General features: G+C 41.9%; 1 long non-coding RNA gene across 1 annotated transcript in view; it reads right to left on the bottom strand.

The window, feature by feature from the left end:
- LOC144792119 (uncharacterized) overlaps positions 1–14981 on the bottom strand; it is a 486572-nt gene that overhangs the window by 167700 nt on the left and 303891 nt on the right. The window contains exon 3 of the long non-coding RNA XR_013602512.1: positions 2566–2695. This is a non-coding gene — a long non-coding RNA (uncharacterized LOC144792119). The remainder of the gene's footprint in view (positions 1–2565; positions 2696–14981) is intronic.

The following is a 14981-nucleotide window of genomic DNA, read 5'->3' as shown; positions in this document are numbered from 1 at the left end:
TTGCTCCATCCGTACTACTTATAGGTCACCACTGCTACCAATCACAAATGACTCTGGAATATGTGCCAGATTGCGCAAGATTAACCTCACAACTATGGGTGAAATCCTGACGGCACCTTTCTTGAACCACAGGAGTCCTTGCAGAGTGACAATGCTACGTTCTTAGATACATTTACATACTACCAACTGCGCTTCATACTATATTGCAGGTGCTGGAGTTGTTTCTGATCTCCCCATCACCTTGGAGACTTGTCACAAAATTATATGCTGCCATGGAAAATTCAGCACCTATACGCTCTCCTAATATTAGAATTGCATTGGATGCAGACATTACGCTCCACTGACAGACGCAAAATGGCACTACTGTTGCACTTTATCCCCTAACTATCACTTTTGGATTATTTACTTTAAATGTATACACTGACTGTATCATAGCCCAGTGAGATTAGTCAAAAGGGAACTGGGCACAGACATGCACTGTAACTGCTGCCACTTCACACTGGCAATTTTTCGTACGTAGCCTGGAACTGCCCAGGCATCTTGGGACGAAATTTACCACACTTACTGACATCACAGGTTCATCCCTTGAAGAAATCCCTGCGTAGAGCTATTGTGGTATGTTCAGGTGGTGCCGTCTGAGAGACGCAAACTGGCCAAGCGCAGGGTGGCGATGAGATGGGGGTGACAAGCACTATCATTTGTAGCAGATTGGCTCAAGGATGCCACCTATTGCCAGGAGCAGCTTACCACTTTCTGGGAACTTATGCCTGTAGGGTCCCGACCTAAAGATTTCTGGTCTCCACTATAGGAATAACTATGTGCCCCTGCAGCCATAGATGAGGTAGCTTCTGCTAAGTCTGTCTCACTCCATCAGTCTATTGAAACCTGAATGCAACATGCTTTGTAGCGCCCATTGGCCATAAGGCAGCAGTGATTTAATTGCTGTATGGGACCATTATTGCAATTGTCACCCAAATCGCCTACATCGATGTGTGCATTACTGTGTGGATGTCTGTTGTCCTTTGCTCTCTGTTCTTTCCAGTATTTTGTTTGTATTTACTATGCAGTGACTGATGCAGGACAATAATCCTTTCATTGTACTACATCATTATACTGTAACTGCTCCACCGTACTGATTACTGTGACTATTGTATTGGTTTATAAAACTCAATGAAAATATATATTTTTTAATTATCTTATTTTAATGTAAAGGCTTTCCTGATTTTACCTTCCTCAAGAATGCTATGTTAGTTTATTTTTCATTTGCCACTTTTTCTTTTGTTCCTTTATTTTCCTCCCTATTTCCTTCTGCAGGTAGTAATCCAAGCCTTTGGATTATGCCAAAGAGGTCACAGCCTCTTGCCAGCCTAGCTTTCCATTTCCTCTTGTGCACAATAGCTCGACCAGAACCAAGGGACCAGTTGTATGCCAGCAGTTTCAGCCGCCGCTCATGCTGAAGAAAATTGTTATATACACTATGTAGGAGCTACCGGCTCTTCAATCTGAACAGTGTGCCTTTGCCCAAAAGTACTTATTTGTCAAAAATTGAACCAGCTGTTGTGTCCTTCTTACAAACGCCTTACCCCACTTATTTCTCACCCAAGCTTCAAAGAGTATCTTGAAAGATTGTATGCCTAATGGCCATGTGTACTTTTGCTGGGCCCTCAAGTTCAATGACTCATCTTCAGGCACAAGAGTTGCACAATCAACAAAATCCTTCTATTTTCAAAGCTTTGTTGTGCTTTTCAGTTTAAACAAGCTAATGGCAGTCACCATAATGCACATCAGAAGTTGAGGACAATACCAGGGATGTAAAATGCTATGCTCTACACTGTTTCTCAGAAAATCAACTCTCTAAATATTGTTCTACAAAAAGATCATAAACAAATATTGACTAGCAAAATACTTTGTAAGTAAAAATATATAGGTAAGTATAGATTTATTATTCTTATCTCCACCTTTATGTACATTGAAGACGCTCTGTAAGCTGCTGCACTTCTGATAAGTCTCTGGATGACTGCTGTTACTGAATCGTGCTCTCAGGGCATGACCAAACTTCACCCTTCTCAGCAAAGGACCGAAAACGGAACCGTTTCAGCATGCGTTCAACTAAACTCTACACTTCCTGGGAAGAAACTGGAGAATATCAGACCCTTCTTTCACCTAATAAACCTCCAAACCTCTATTTTTGTATTTCAGCTACCACATCCTACAAAGTTTGTTGTTAAGGACAAAAGCCCTGTTGATAGAAGAATTCCTTTGTTTTTGCAGGGACAATTTCCTGTAAAAACATTTTTTAAGGCAATTTCACCCACCAGCAAAGATTTTCATAGTGAAAAACTCAGCAACATTGCGGAGTGCTAGTGTTCTCTTCCCTTCACAAACATTTGCCAGACAAATTATAATTTATCACAGCACTATTGGCACTTATTTTATAGAGATATTGTTTGTAAATTGGCCCATGAATTATTCCTGGCAGCAGCTTTGCTTCCGTCCTAACATAAACTGACTAACATAACATAATCCATTCCTGCACCATGGAAGAAAACAGAGAGCAAATCATACCTCGTGCAGCACCTCGTGGAATCCAGGTGGCAGAAGCAAACCGTGCACTTAGCAGTTTCCCATCTTGTTCCAAGGGCATGCTTTGTCGAGTCATATGGATCATCACAGAGGGGATCAACAATCAATCCAGCTAAGGATGCAGAAGAAGAAGATGCAAAGGTTAGTTTCTCAGTTTCAGGGACAAACTTTTCTGATGTTTTATTGCCACGACATGAGCGCAGGTTTCCAATATAGTGGCCCGAGTCTACTAAGTCAAGGATCTGCAACTCCACTTCGGAGGGAGGCTACAGTCAATGTTCCCTCTAATTATTTTCCACTGCGTGCGGCAGTGGAAGATGTCTGTGCGCTGGAGACAAGTCTATGTGCACCAAGGATCCAATGATGCATGCGATTGCTGCGCTCAGCTATGTAAATCGGTAGCAATCACCTTGCCAAACTTTTGTTTATAACAATAGCGAAAACAGGTGCAGTTCACACATACAGCTACATTTAATAAGGTTTTGAGACAGTTTGGAATATTGATACACTTAGTCATGACATGTATTGTTTATTCGAGTGGCACCTGCACCACAGGTTTAGAAAAGGAAAAGCAAAAACAACAGTTGATGGACAGAATGTAGAACAATGTCATACATTCACCCCAGTACAATGATCTGGGCCTGAATCCATCGTTTTTTTGCACTCCACACCACCCTGGGTTAGACACTGGCTATATGCAAATCAGCTCTGACCCTGTGCCTCATGGGAACAGTCCAGTCCGAACTACCAAGCCATGTCTTTCCTGGACCGGAATCAAGCATCCAAGGACCGGTTTCTGGCTATAAGCCTTCATCAGCCTGGATAGCTTGACTCCAGTGGTGTGGAGAGCATGGGACTCACGTCTGAGTATACTCATCCCACTCGGGGTGACAAATGGAAAAACAACAATTGATGGACAGAATGCAGAACCATGTCATACATTCACCCCAGTAAAGGAAAAGACCATTATAAGATGTTGCTGAAGGTAAAGAGGTGGCCTGGCGACAATGACCTGAAAGGGTTAGAGCTAGTTAATGCAACCTTTATGGGCCCAGAAGAGGGGGTTGAGGTAGGTGGTATTTGTTACAGCATATGGATAGAAAACATCCTCCAAAGCAATCCTAATGGCGAACAAGTCATAAGTGACTAACAAAGAGTGGTGGTCGTCTTACCTGCAAGAGTGTGGGCCACTCCTTGAAGCTCTGACTCATTAGGGTGATCATGGCCCAGTAGGAGTACAAGGTCTTGGCATGACGTCTGTTTTTCTTCTGCTATACTTTCTCCTTCTTGACTTGCTACCCCCAATCCTCTTTCCCTTCAGCCCCTGAGCTCCCCTGACCAGGCTCTCCTTCATGGAATCCAGGACCTCCACGAGTGGTAGGTCTGTGGACTGCGAACTTCACATTACCTTCTAATTAAATATGTCTAGCAACATCATCAGTGTCCCCTCACTCCTGGACAGACCCAGTATACTACTCCACTCAGTGGCATTGCTATCTGCTGATCCACTATGAAGCTGGAAGTGCAAGTGAAAGTATGTTTCTCATCATGCTGGTAAAAACCAAATAGGGCAAAGTGTGTCTGTGATTTTGAACAATTTTGAGAACTGTTTGACTCTGGCTATCAAAGTCGAGTTCAAACAGGTACTGGCCTCAGACTGTGACAATGAACATTTGCTTGGAATCCTTGAAGCTAAAATTGGGTGTCTCTAAACCACAGTCTGCATAAGACACAACATCTCCTTGTGAATTGATTGTGGGGTGAAATCCTACAAGATGAGGAGTAGGGGCAAAAGTCGCTATGTAATGCATGGATAGTCATGAGAAGTTGCATTTTAAACAAGGTGAAAGTAAATGCAGTCCTTACAAGTGAGCTGCTGATTGTGACACTATAGAGACCACTACTCCTTCAACAAACCCCAGTAACAGTTATACTTCTTTTTGCTGAGCCCCTTTTAGAGACTCCCCACTTTTTCATCCCATTAAAAGCGATCCATGGTGACAAGTATGATTTCTCCTTTTGCTGGCAGCACACTTGACACATGAAACAGACTGAGGAACAGACGCTCTGTGCCATAGCAGGGGATTAAGATCAAATGAACAATTTGCTGCAGTCCAATGCAGAGTGGGTAGTGACTAGAGGTTGGCGAGCCAACTAATTAACAGGGAGACCGGAACCAAGGATTGGCTCTGGCTCTAAGAACCGCTGTAAGAGCCAAGCCCTGAAAATATTTGCCATCTAAATCGCGCAACAAACATTCCGTTAGATTATATATAATCAGTTGTCTTTGACAGTCAAGAAAGAGTATTTCTTCAACACACAGAAGCATTTTACCTTAGCACATCAGTATATTTTGGAAAGTATTTCTAAAAAGTGGAAGTTTTTAAACATGAACCGAAAAACCTTCCTACCTAGTCTGATGACCATGCCATAACTGAACGAAGAGGCAAGTTAGTTATGTGCAGGAAATATGGCGTAGATTCCTATTTTAGATAGAACAACTTTATAAGCTATTAAATGAAACACAAGAAAAGTTTTTTTGTACAGTACACATCCTGACTCAATTATTTAAAAATGGTCTATATGTGATATCGAACAAAAATGCTGCTCAGTGAAATAATGTATTTGCCCAGGATCACACAATCTGGTCAAGCAGAAACTGATCACAGGTTTTCCAGTTTCAGGCTGTGCACTTCAGCCACTAGATTGGTATCTCTTAGTGCCATCAAAGGTTAATGCTATGGGCTTAATTCTTAAAGAATGTGATTAGATTTTGGTTGCACGCAGAATCCACCTTTTATTTTGTACAGTTTTAACCAGCGCTTTACAAAGGTTAATGTATGTTACGTGTTATCACCTCTCTGCTGCTTCAGGCTTCCAGAGGCCACTGTTGCTACTGAATCCTTGCAGGCCCCACACTCGACAATAATAAAAGAAATCAGCAATTTAACAACTGCATGCTCCGAGTGCTGTCATCCAACCATGCACGTAAAAGAAATGCTTTCATGTCCTTCCACACGCATTCTGCTCTTAAACACAGCCTTGAAAACTCGCTGTTACTGCAGTTCAGCTGGCACTGCAGTTCAGCTCCAAGAAAGTGAGCTTTTTGTCGCCCCGCTCATAAACCATCTCTTGGTCTTGCATAGAGCAGTGAAGTGCGCGCTGTGGGAGACTGTGTGCGCGCTGGTGAAAGGCAGTTTGGGCGCCCGCTCAGCCGCGCATGCTACAGGGAACAATGGCTACAGTACACTTTACTGAGTTCTACGCAAGTACTTTGCCAAATTTGTAATAAGGGCTGAGCTTACAATGCAATATGTTTCTAAAGGTACACTTTTTGGTTCAACGACACAATATCGAAGCATACAATATCGATATACAAAAACATTGGAAATTAAAGATTGCCGTTCTAAATTTAACTAATAAAACCATAAATATTGAGAACACCAATATCACTGTGAACATTTTTTTTTAACTTATATCAAAAACAAAAATATTGGACCTAAAAATACTGTTATGTGAAAAAAAACGATTAGTCAAAAATATTGTCTTGAACAATATCGACTATAATAATAATGCCAAAATAATTACATTGTCATTAATACATAACAATAACTACTTTTTACGTTAAATAAAATATTAAAATAAACATTAAACATATACATACTGCACACAAAGATGGGGATCAAAGCATTATTGCCTTCACCAGTCCTAACATCCCAAAAGATAATGTACAGCAAAAAAAGGTGCAAAAGGGCGCGGGACACAATCCCCTATGTCCCAACTAGAGAGACAAAAAGCCAATTCCTTTTGTCCCTCTAAAACAATGTACACAAAATAGCCCAGCACTCTTCAAAAAGGTTAAAATGTAGACTTTTACATCTCATTTAGCTATGTCCATATTACAAATGATCTATAATACACATTTGTTTTCCCAAATGAAAGAAGTCGATCAAATCTCTTGATCTTTAAGAATTATTCCCTGAAGAAGTTCGATAGAGGACGAAACGCATTGGCTGTTTCAATCTCAAGAACATGAATAAAAAATAATTCTTAAACATCACAAGATTTGATTGACTTCTTTCATCTGGGAAAACAAATGTGTATTATAGATCGTTTGTAATATGGACATAGCTAAATGAGATGTAAAAGTCTACATTTGAACCTTTTTGAAGTGTGCTGGGCTATTTTGTGAACATATACATACTGTTTTATAAAAAATTACATCACCAAAATAAATATATAATCCCCCAAACAAAAAATATAACTAAATACATAAGAACATTAGTTAAAAAAATATTTACACAAACTCAAACGTTTATACAACAATCTAAACATATTAAAAAGTATCAAACTACATATTAAACATAATAAATAAAACAGAAATTTGGGTTTACCGTAGAGGCATATAACTGATAAAAAAAAATTTATTAAATCAAAAATAACCAATAAAATGAAACTTTAAACATACTTAACCAATAAAATCACAGAAATGATTAAAGCAACAACATAAAAGATACAAATGTCATCAACCTAATACTGCAAAAATAACAAAAGCTGCAAGAAGGGGAAACTCTGCCAGATTCTCAGACCAGAACCTGAATACAGAAATATATATATATATATATATATATATATACACACAACTACTTTGCAAAGTATATAAAACTTATGTTTAAACAAAAACTTACTTCTAATTAAAACTAAAATTGTAACCTAACAAATAAGTAACAAAACACTCTACAACTTCTATCTCTTTACATGTACTTACTAAACGAAAATAGTACAATATCAAGAAAGTGTTAAGCCACCAAATAACACCAATCACGAACCACAAAAAAGATATAAAAAAGTAAGTATATATAAATTATTATATAACAAAAACTCACCCTGAAACAAAAAAAACCCTAACCACCTCAAACTCTACAAACTACCAACAAATAAACATTTAAAATTAAACAAATGCTCTTTTTTTCTACCAACAGAAAAGGAAGCACCGGCTCCACATTGCAACACCCCCAACGGAAAAGCTGCAAAAAAGTGTGAAACATGTAAGAAGAACATATATGTAAGTATAAAGAAGAAAATATCATCTATCTCATCAACATAATTTCATATGTAAATAACAAATGTGTAAACATTTTACATTTGTAATTATTTTTACAATTACACTATTTTCAGGCATAATGACAAAGGAGCAAGATATATAACATCTTAGAAAGGAAAGTAATTATTACGTCGCATTGGCTACATCTACAAACAAGAAAGTACATCGATGGAAACTGTGAATTGGAAATGCACTAAATATTACTCTAATGCATGCTATGAGAGAACCACTACAAAAGATGATGTTGAAATGAATGTAAGGAAAAAAAACAAGTTACTTACCGTATTTTCCGGCGTATAAGACGACCCCCTACTTTTGTTGATAAAATGTAGGTTTCGTGCTATACTCGCCGTATAAGACTACCCCCACTGCCAGCGCAGCCCAACGCAGGATGTGTATATAAGCCTAAATTCAGATGTGTGTTGTCACTGGCATTAGGTACAAGGTTTAGTTCTAATCTGTCATATTTCATTGTACACACATTGTGCGGACAGGTAAATGAGGCACATGCTCTTCTTACATACTGTTGATTGAACTTTATTACATCAGTGAAAAAGGAAACAAGCTAGTAGCACATAGTTCCCCGGAATACTTAATGCTATTGAGGACCCATAATAAGGCTTCCAGAGACTTGCGTTATTCATCCAGAACTTTTGCAAACAACATGGCCTCATATTATGTACCTGGCACAAGTTTGCGAATGCTCATGCACAGGTGGACGTGGCACCTGAAAATCCTGTCTCTTGCCACAGAAAAAAACAGCATCGGTCTTCTGTTAAAGTTAAGCTGCACCATTTCCTATTGAGAAGCGGTCTGACACCTTCGGGTGAAGTCCGCGCTATATAAAAACGCATGAAACATACCGTCAAATTTGGTACCCGGCGTATAAGACGACCCCCGACTTTCCAGAACATTTTAAGGGGTTAAAAAGTCGTCTTATACGCCGGAAAATACGGTACCTGTAATTTCAGTTATCCAGTATTTGTATCTTTCATAGATTCACATGCTTGAATTATCCCCGCTGTCGAGGTGGGAGTCTCACTGTAAAAATAAACTTATATATAATAGTAGTAATACATATCATAATATGCTATAATGCACTGTACAGTCATTGCAGTAGCCCATCTCTGTCCTTTTGTAAAAGAGAACCAAAGTTGAGGCAGAGCCAATCAGGCTCTAGCTCCCTCTAGAACACTCCACAGAGCGGCAAGTCACTCAGATTTTCTAGTACAAGTGACCAGAGTGATATAGCAGCAATAAGGGAAGCCTCTCCGGGGAGGACGGTGGATCGCATGTGAATCTATGAAAGATACCAATACTGGATAACTGAAGTTACAGGTAAGTAACTTGCTTTCCTATCCAGCATTGGATCTTTCATAGATTCACATGCTTGAATCAGAATAGTTAGCAGTGAAACAATTTTAAACTAAGAGCATGGTGGGTACCATAAAAATGGCCAATAAATATCCTTATAAATAGATATTCATGCACATATCTACTCAATATATATATATATATATATATATACAACAAAGTTACCCAATGAACAAAGGAAGCCACATACTGGAGGTCTGGTTCGTTGCTTTAATTGGGGAAAGCTGCAGCATAGCAAAAGAAACCTTTCTCCCTTCGTTCTTGTGCCCGACGCGTTTCGTGCAAAGACAAGCACTTAATCATGGGCCAATACTGTCTTTGAGCAATTGCACCACTAATCACGCACCTAATAATCTTCACGAGGCCCGCCTCAGTGGGCGTGAACAGGCGCACCGCCTGCTGGTCTCTGTAGTGCATGTCCGTATTTCTGCAGTGAGTCGTGGTGCGCTGCCCCATCACAGACTATAAAATACCCCAGTGGGTTGGCAGAGGGTCTAATGTCCAGGCTGCACTGTATGACTCCCCCAGCGTCACTCCTGTCCCTTCATGGCAATGCACCTCTTTACTCGGCGCCAGCATGGGTCCGCTGAATCACGGCGGGGCTTCCTCACAGCTGGATGGGCCGTAATAAATCCAACAAAGTTCCCCAATGAACAAAGGAAGCCACATACTGGAGGTCTGGTTCGTTGCTTTAATTGGGGAAAGCTGCAGCGTAGCAAAAGAAACCTTTCTCCCTTCGTTCTTGTGCCCGACGCGTTTCGTGCAAAGACAAGCACTTAATCATGGGCCAACACTGTCTTTGAGCAATTGCACCACTAATCACGCACCTAATAATCTTCACGAGGGCCACCTCAGTGGGCGTGAACAGGCGCACCGCCTGCTGGTCTCTGTAGTGCGTGTCCGTATTTCTGCAGTGAGTCGTGGTGCGCTGCCCCATCACAGACTATAAAATACACCAGTGGGTTGGCAGAGGGTCTAATGTCCAGGCCTTCCCTTGACCGGAAACAAGCTTTCGAGGACTGGTTTCTGGCATTACAGCCGTCTTCAGCCCGGCTTGCTTGAATCCAGTCCATCATCCCCTTTTGTATCGCTTTAACATGACAACATTGAATAGCAGATGCAATCCACCTTGCAATTGTCACTTTAGTCACTGCTGTACCTGGCTTTTGCTTACCATAGGACACAAACAGTTGGTCAGATTTAGGGATGGTCTTAGTATTTGAAACCTAAAACTTGATGCATCTATTTATATCCAATGTCTGAAGTGTCTTTTAAGCCGGAGAGTTAGGATTAGGATAGAATGTTCATAAATGACTCGCTAATTAAGGTGAAAAGTTGACAGTACTTTTGGAATAAATGCAGGATTCGTTTTAAGGAGAACATAGTCATTAGTAAAGCGAAGGTAAGGCTCATTAACTGTAAAGGCTTGAATTTAGCTGACTCTCCTGGCAGAAGTGAGAGCCAATAATAAGGCAACTTTCCAGGAAATGTATTTGAGCTCAACCCTGTGTATAGGCTCAAAAGGTTGTTTCATAAATTGTGCCAGAACCAGATTAAGTCTCCATTCCGGAGGAGGAGCTCTTACCAGAGGATGTACTCTGAAAAGTCCTTTCATAAACTCTTTTACCAGCTGACATAAAAAAAAAAAGAGATAAACCTCCAGAGGATCACCTGTAAGTAGAGATGGCGGCGAGATGTAACCTAATAGATGTGAACATAAGGCCGGATTTAGCCAGGGAGAGCAGATAAGGCAACATTTTATCTGAAGAAGACTAAAATGGGTGCACACTGTTACAAAGGCACCATGAACAGAAACGTTTCCATTTGAAAGTGTAAGTTTTAATCATGGACGGTGCTCTTGCTTCAGAAAGGATGTCCCTACAGTCTTGCAGCAGGTATAATTCCTTGAACTGAGCGAGTTCAGTAACCACGCATGAAGTTGCAGCAGGGCTGGATGTGGATGGAGAATCTGGCCCCTGCTCAATGTCAGCAGTGTCGACGATCCCGGGAGGCGATAAGGTCTGCATTTTGAGAGTAGGAGAAGCTCTGGCCAAGGCAGAGCAGCGTGAATCATTCGGCATGGCTTTTTTTCAATTTCATCAGAAGCTTTGGAATTGTGGAAAAGGAGGGGATGCATGGGCGAAGATCCCTGTCCACCTTAACAGAAAGGCGTTTCCCCATGAACCTTTTTCTGGCTCCCAGCTGGCAAAGAATTGTCATTTTCGGATCATGTCAGAAACAAAGAGATCCAAGTTGGGGTTGCCCCACAGTTGGTAGATGGACTTGAGAACCATCTGATTTAGCTCCCATTCGTGGCAAGAGTTGGAAGTCCTGCTCAAGGTATCTTCCAGATTGTTCCACCTTGATAGATATGTGGTGATAGAGAATACATTTCCATATGTCCTGTGCTTCCTGGGACAGGATGTGGGAGCGTGTGCCCTTTTGCTTGTTCAGGTAATGCATGCATGTGGTATGGTCTATACTTATCAGAACCGAGGATCCCTGAAGCCTCTAAGGCCAGAGAAAGGACTTGGAGCTCCAGAAAATTGATGTGCATCTTTGAAAGCTCGTTGGACTACCTGCCCCTTATCTGGAGGTCCTGAAGGTGGCCCCCCATCCTTCTAGAGAAGTGCCCATAGTGTGGACGAAATCCGGTGTCCGAGAAAGAAAAGTTAGCCATTGGGAGATTTCTGGAGCACTGCCACCAAAGCAGATTTCTGGAGCACTGGCACCAAAGCAGAGCTGCCTGCTTAACTGGAGTTATTCGCACCAGGTCGTTAAACAATCTGGTTACCTGAAACCATTGATTGTCTAGTTCCTCCTGTATTGCTCTCATTCTGAGACAAGCACAAGGTACCATTGGAATTGCAAAGGACATCATGCCCAGCAGAGATTTTATCAGTCTCACAGAAGCAAACCTTTTTCTTCTTAAATTTGTTGCTATGGAAATGAGATGTGCTTGCCTTTCAGTGGACAAGAATGCCTTGTCTTGGAAAGTGTCCAGGACTGCTCCGAGAAAAAGTGTCTTTGGAGATGATTCAGACTGACTTTTGAAAATTGAGAGTTAGCCCCAGGGAACGAAACATTTGTAGGCAGGTTGATATCGCTTTTGAGGCTTGATGAAAAGATGGTGCATTCACTAACCAGTCGTCTAGGTAAGGAAATAGCTGGGGGCATTGCAGCCTGAAATAAGCAGCAACTGGAGCCGCACATTTGGTGAATACCCTTGGTGTAGACCACAGCCCAAAAGGGAAAACTCTGAACTGAAAATGAGCACCTGCCACAGTGAAACAGAGACATTTTAAATGTTTAGGATGAATAGGGAAGTGAAAATATGCATCCTGCAAATCTAGTGTTGTCATATAATCCGCGTGATTGAGTAGCTGTACTATCTCCTGGAGAGTGACATGCGAAAGACTTCTTCTCTAGATATTTGTTTAACTTTCTTAGGTCTAGGATTGGCCTCCACTATCCTGACTTCTTTTTTATCAGAAAGAAACAGGAATAGAAACCTTTTCCCACCTGAGAGTCAGGCACTCTTTCTATAGCACCTTTGCAGAGCATAATCAGGGCTCCTTTCCTGAGAAGTTTGAGATGAGGTGGAAACTTCTTCAGAGGCATATAAGGTGGTGGGATCTTTATGAATTCTAAGGTATGTCCATATTTTACTATGTCCAGGACCCACTTGTCCGAAGTGATTTTTCTCCATTGGTCAAATTGTAAAGAACTATTTGTGGCATTGAGGTTGATGCGTGGCCGAGTTGTTGCAGGTGCTGGGGAGGTGTCACTGTTTCCTAGCATTATCCCTGGACTGAGGAGTTTGTTTTCTTCTGCTTTGCTGTCTGGAGTAAGTTGCAGCTGGAAGGGCTCTAAATGATTGTTGTTGCTGTTGATAGCCATATCTATATTGTTAAGTCTGTGGCTGGTATTTCTGATAGTTACCATAAAAGGAATATGATCCTCTGCCACGGGCTCCTTGAAAGGGTTTTTTCCTATACCGGAGTGTTCCTAAAGCCTTAGCTGTATCTGTGTCCTTCTTTATTTCCTGTAAGGCATTGTCAATGTGTTTGCCAAACAGTGCGTCTTCATCAAATGGCATGTCTAAGATCTTACTTTGCACTTCAGGACGGAAGGTGGTAGACTTGAGCCATCCTTGGCGACGGAGAACTGCTGTTCCAGCTAGTTGCCTAAAACCCAACGAAGACAAATCCATATATATGTCTATAATTTCCTATGCTGACCTTTCCCCTTCAATCAGAATCTTCCTTGCTCCCTGTTGTTTGTCGTCCAGCAAAGAATCAAGGTAAGGTGCAACATCAGACCACATTTGGCGGTCGTATCTCCTTATAATTGCTAAGAAATTTGCAGTACGCACTGATGCACCCGCCATAGTGGTGTCTCTTTTGCCAATATTATCCAAACGCCTTCCATCCTTAATGGGTGGCACAGTAATGGGCACTGAAGGATTCCGAGCTCTCCGCTGTGCAGCCTGGGAAATTACTGAATCCAGCTCAGGATGTCCTACCAGGCGTGCAGGTGCATCATTGGGATACCAAAGGGGATGATGGACGGAGCGTATGAGCAAATCAAACACTCACCCCCAGTCAACTGATCTGGGTTTTACCCATCACCATTCTTTAGCTCACTCCACCACCGCAGTTCAGACCTGGCCATATGCAAATCAGTCTGACCCTGTGCCTCATGGGAAAAGTCCAGCCCGAATTGCTAAGCCATGTCTTCCCTGGACCGGAAACAAGAATCCTGGGACCGGTTTCGGGTTCATAACTCTCATCAGCCAGGCTATCTTGAATCCAGTGGCAAAGTGAGCAAGAGACCCATGTCTGGGCATCATTGGGAGCATTGTATTTTTTGTCAATTCTCGGGAGGATTGACCGCACTGAATAGGGATTCCTCATGATTTTAACTCCTTCCTCCCAGATGTGGTCACTGATGGGAATTGCTTGGACAGATTTTCTGTTTTGGTCCTTAAAATCATATAGGAAGCAGTCAGACTGCTTCACTGGCATGGGTAGGTGGAAATGAGTTGCCGCTCTCTCCAGAATAGCATGAAAGCCCCCAATATCCTCAGGAGGAGAATCAATTGCTTGAGGAGCCGGTGGAGAAGGAGTCGGAATTAGGTAATCATCCCACTCATCTATGGTAGACGGCGTCTAAGGAATCTCAGCTTCCTCAGCGACTTCATCATCATCCTGTGCCATCTGTTCTTGTGGCAAAGATACAGGATCCTGAGCATCTATCGTGGGTTCCGAAGGCCCTGCTGAGTCTAGAACAGGCAGGGGAGACGTTTGTTTTTACTTATCATGCCTCTAACCCCTTTGCCCAATCTGGCGTAAACTTGGATAAGATTATCTACCCCCCCCCCCCCAACCTATCCTTAAAGGCTAAGAAGAGCTTTAAGCACAACATCCTCAAGAGGTGGCCCGAAACACTGATATCGGACACATTTATCTCAAATAAGGGAATCATCGTGACTGATCTCGTCTTCTCAAATAAGGGCACTATCATGACTGATCTCTACTTCTATACCAACAGAAGAGCGCAGTGGAGAAAGGCCCTCACTTCTATGCTGCGCTCCAAACAGACCAAAATTCCGCATGGCTTTCGTTTAACCACGCTTCCATTTCCGGCCCTTATGGAGTAGCTGACTATCTCCATTTACAATAATGGTAATGTCCTTATCCAAGCCTTGGACCTGAACCTCAAGCGATTCAATCATGCCTTTTTAGGGTTCAAGAACACTATAACTAACTCCAACACCTCCACTGGCAATCAAAATGTACCACTCACTGGCTCTGATCCCGAGGCGAGGGACGGCCCCTTCTCTCCACTGCCCAAGCTCCTGTCTGCTAACATGCCCCCCACAGCTTGACCCAAGTCTACAGAGGCTATCTCTACTCTC

Source organism: Lissotriton helveticus, chromosome 11, assembly GCF_964261635.1.
Source record: "Lissotriton helveticus chromosome 11, aLisHel1.1, whole genome shotgun sequence".
Classification (NCBI taxonomy): Eukaryota; Metazoa; Chordata; class Amphibia; order Caudata; family Salamandridae; genus Lissotriton; species Lissotriton helveticus.
Note: the sequence above shows the minus strand (reverse complement) of the source record. Positions and strands in the feature narration are given on the sequence as shown.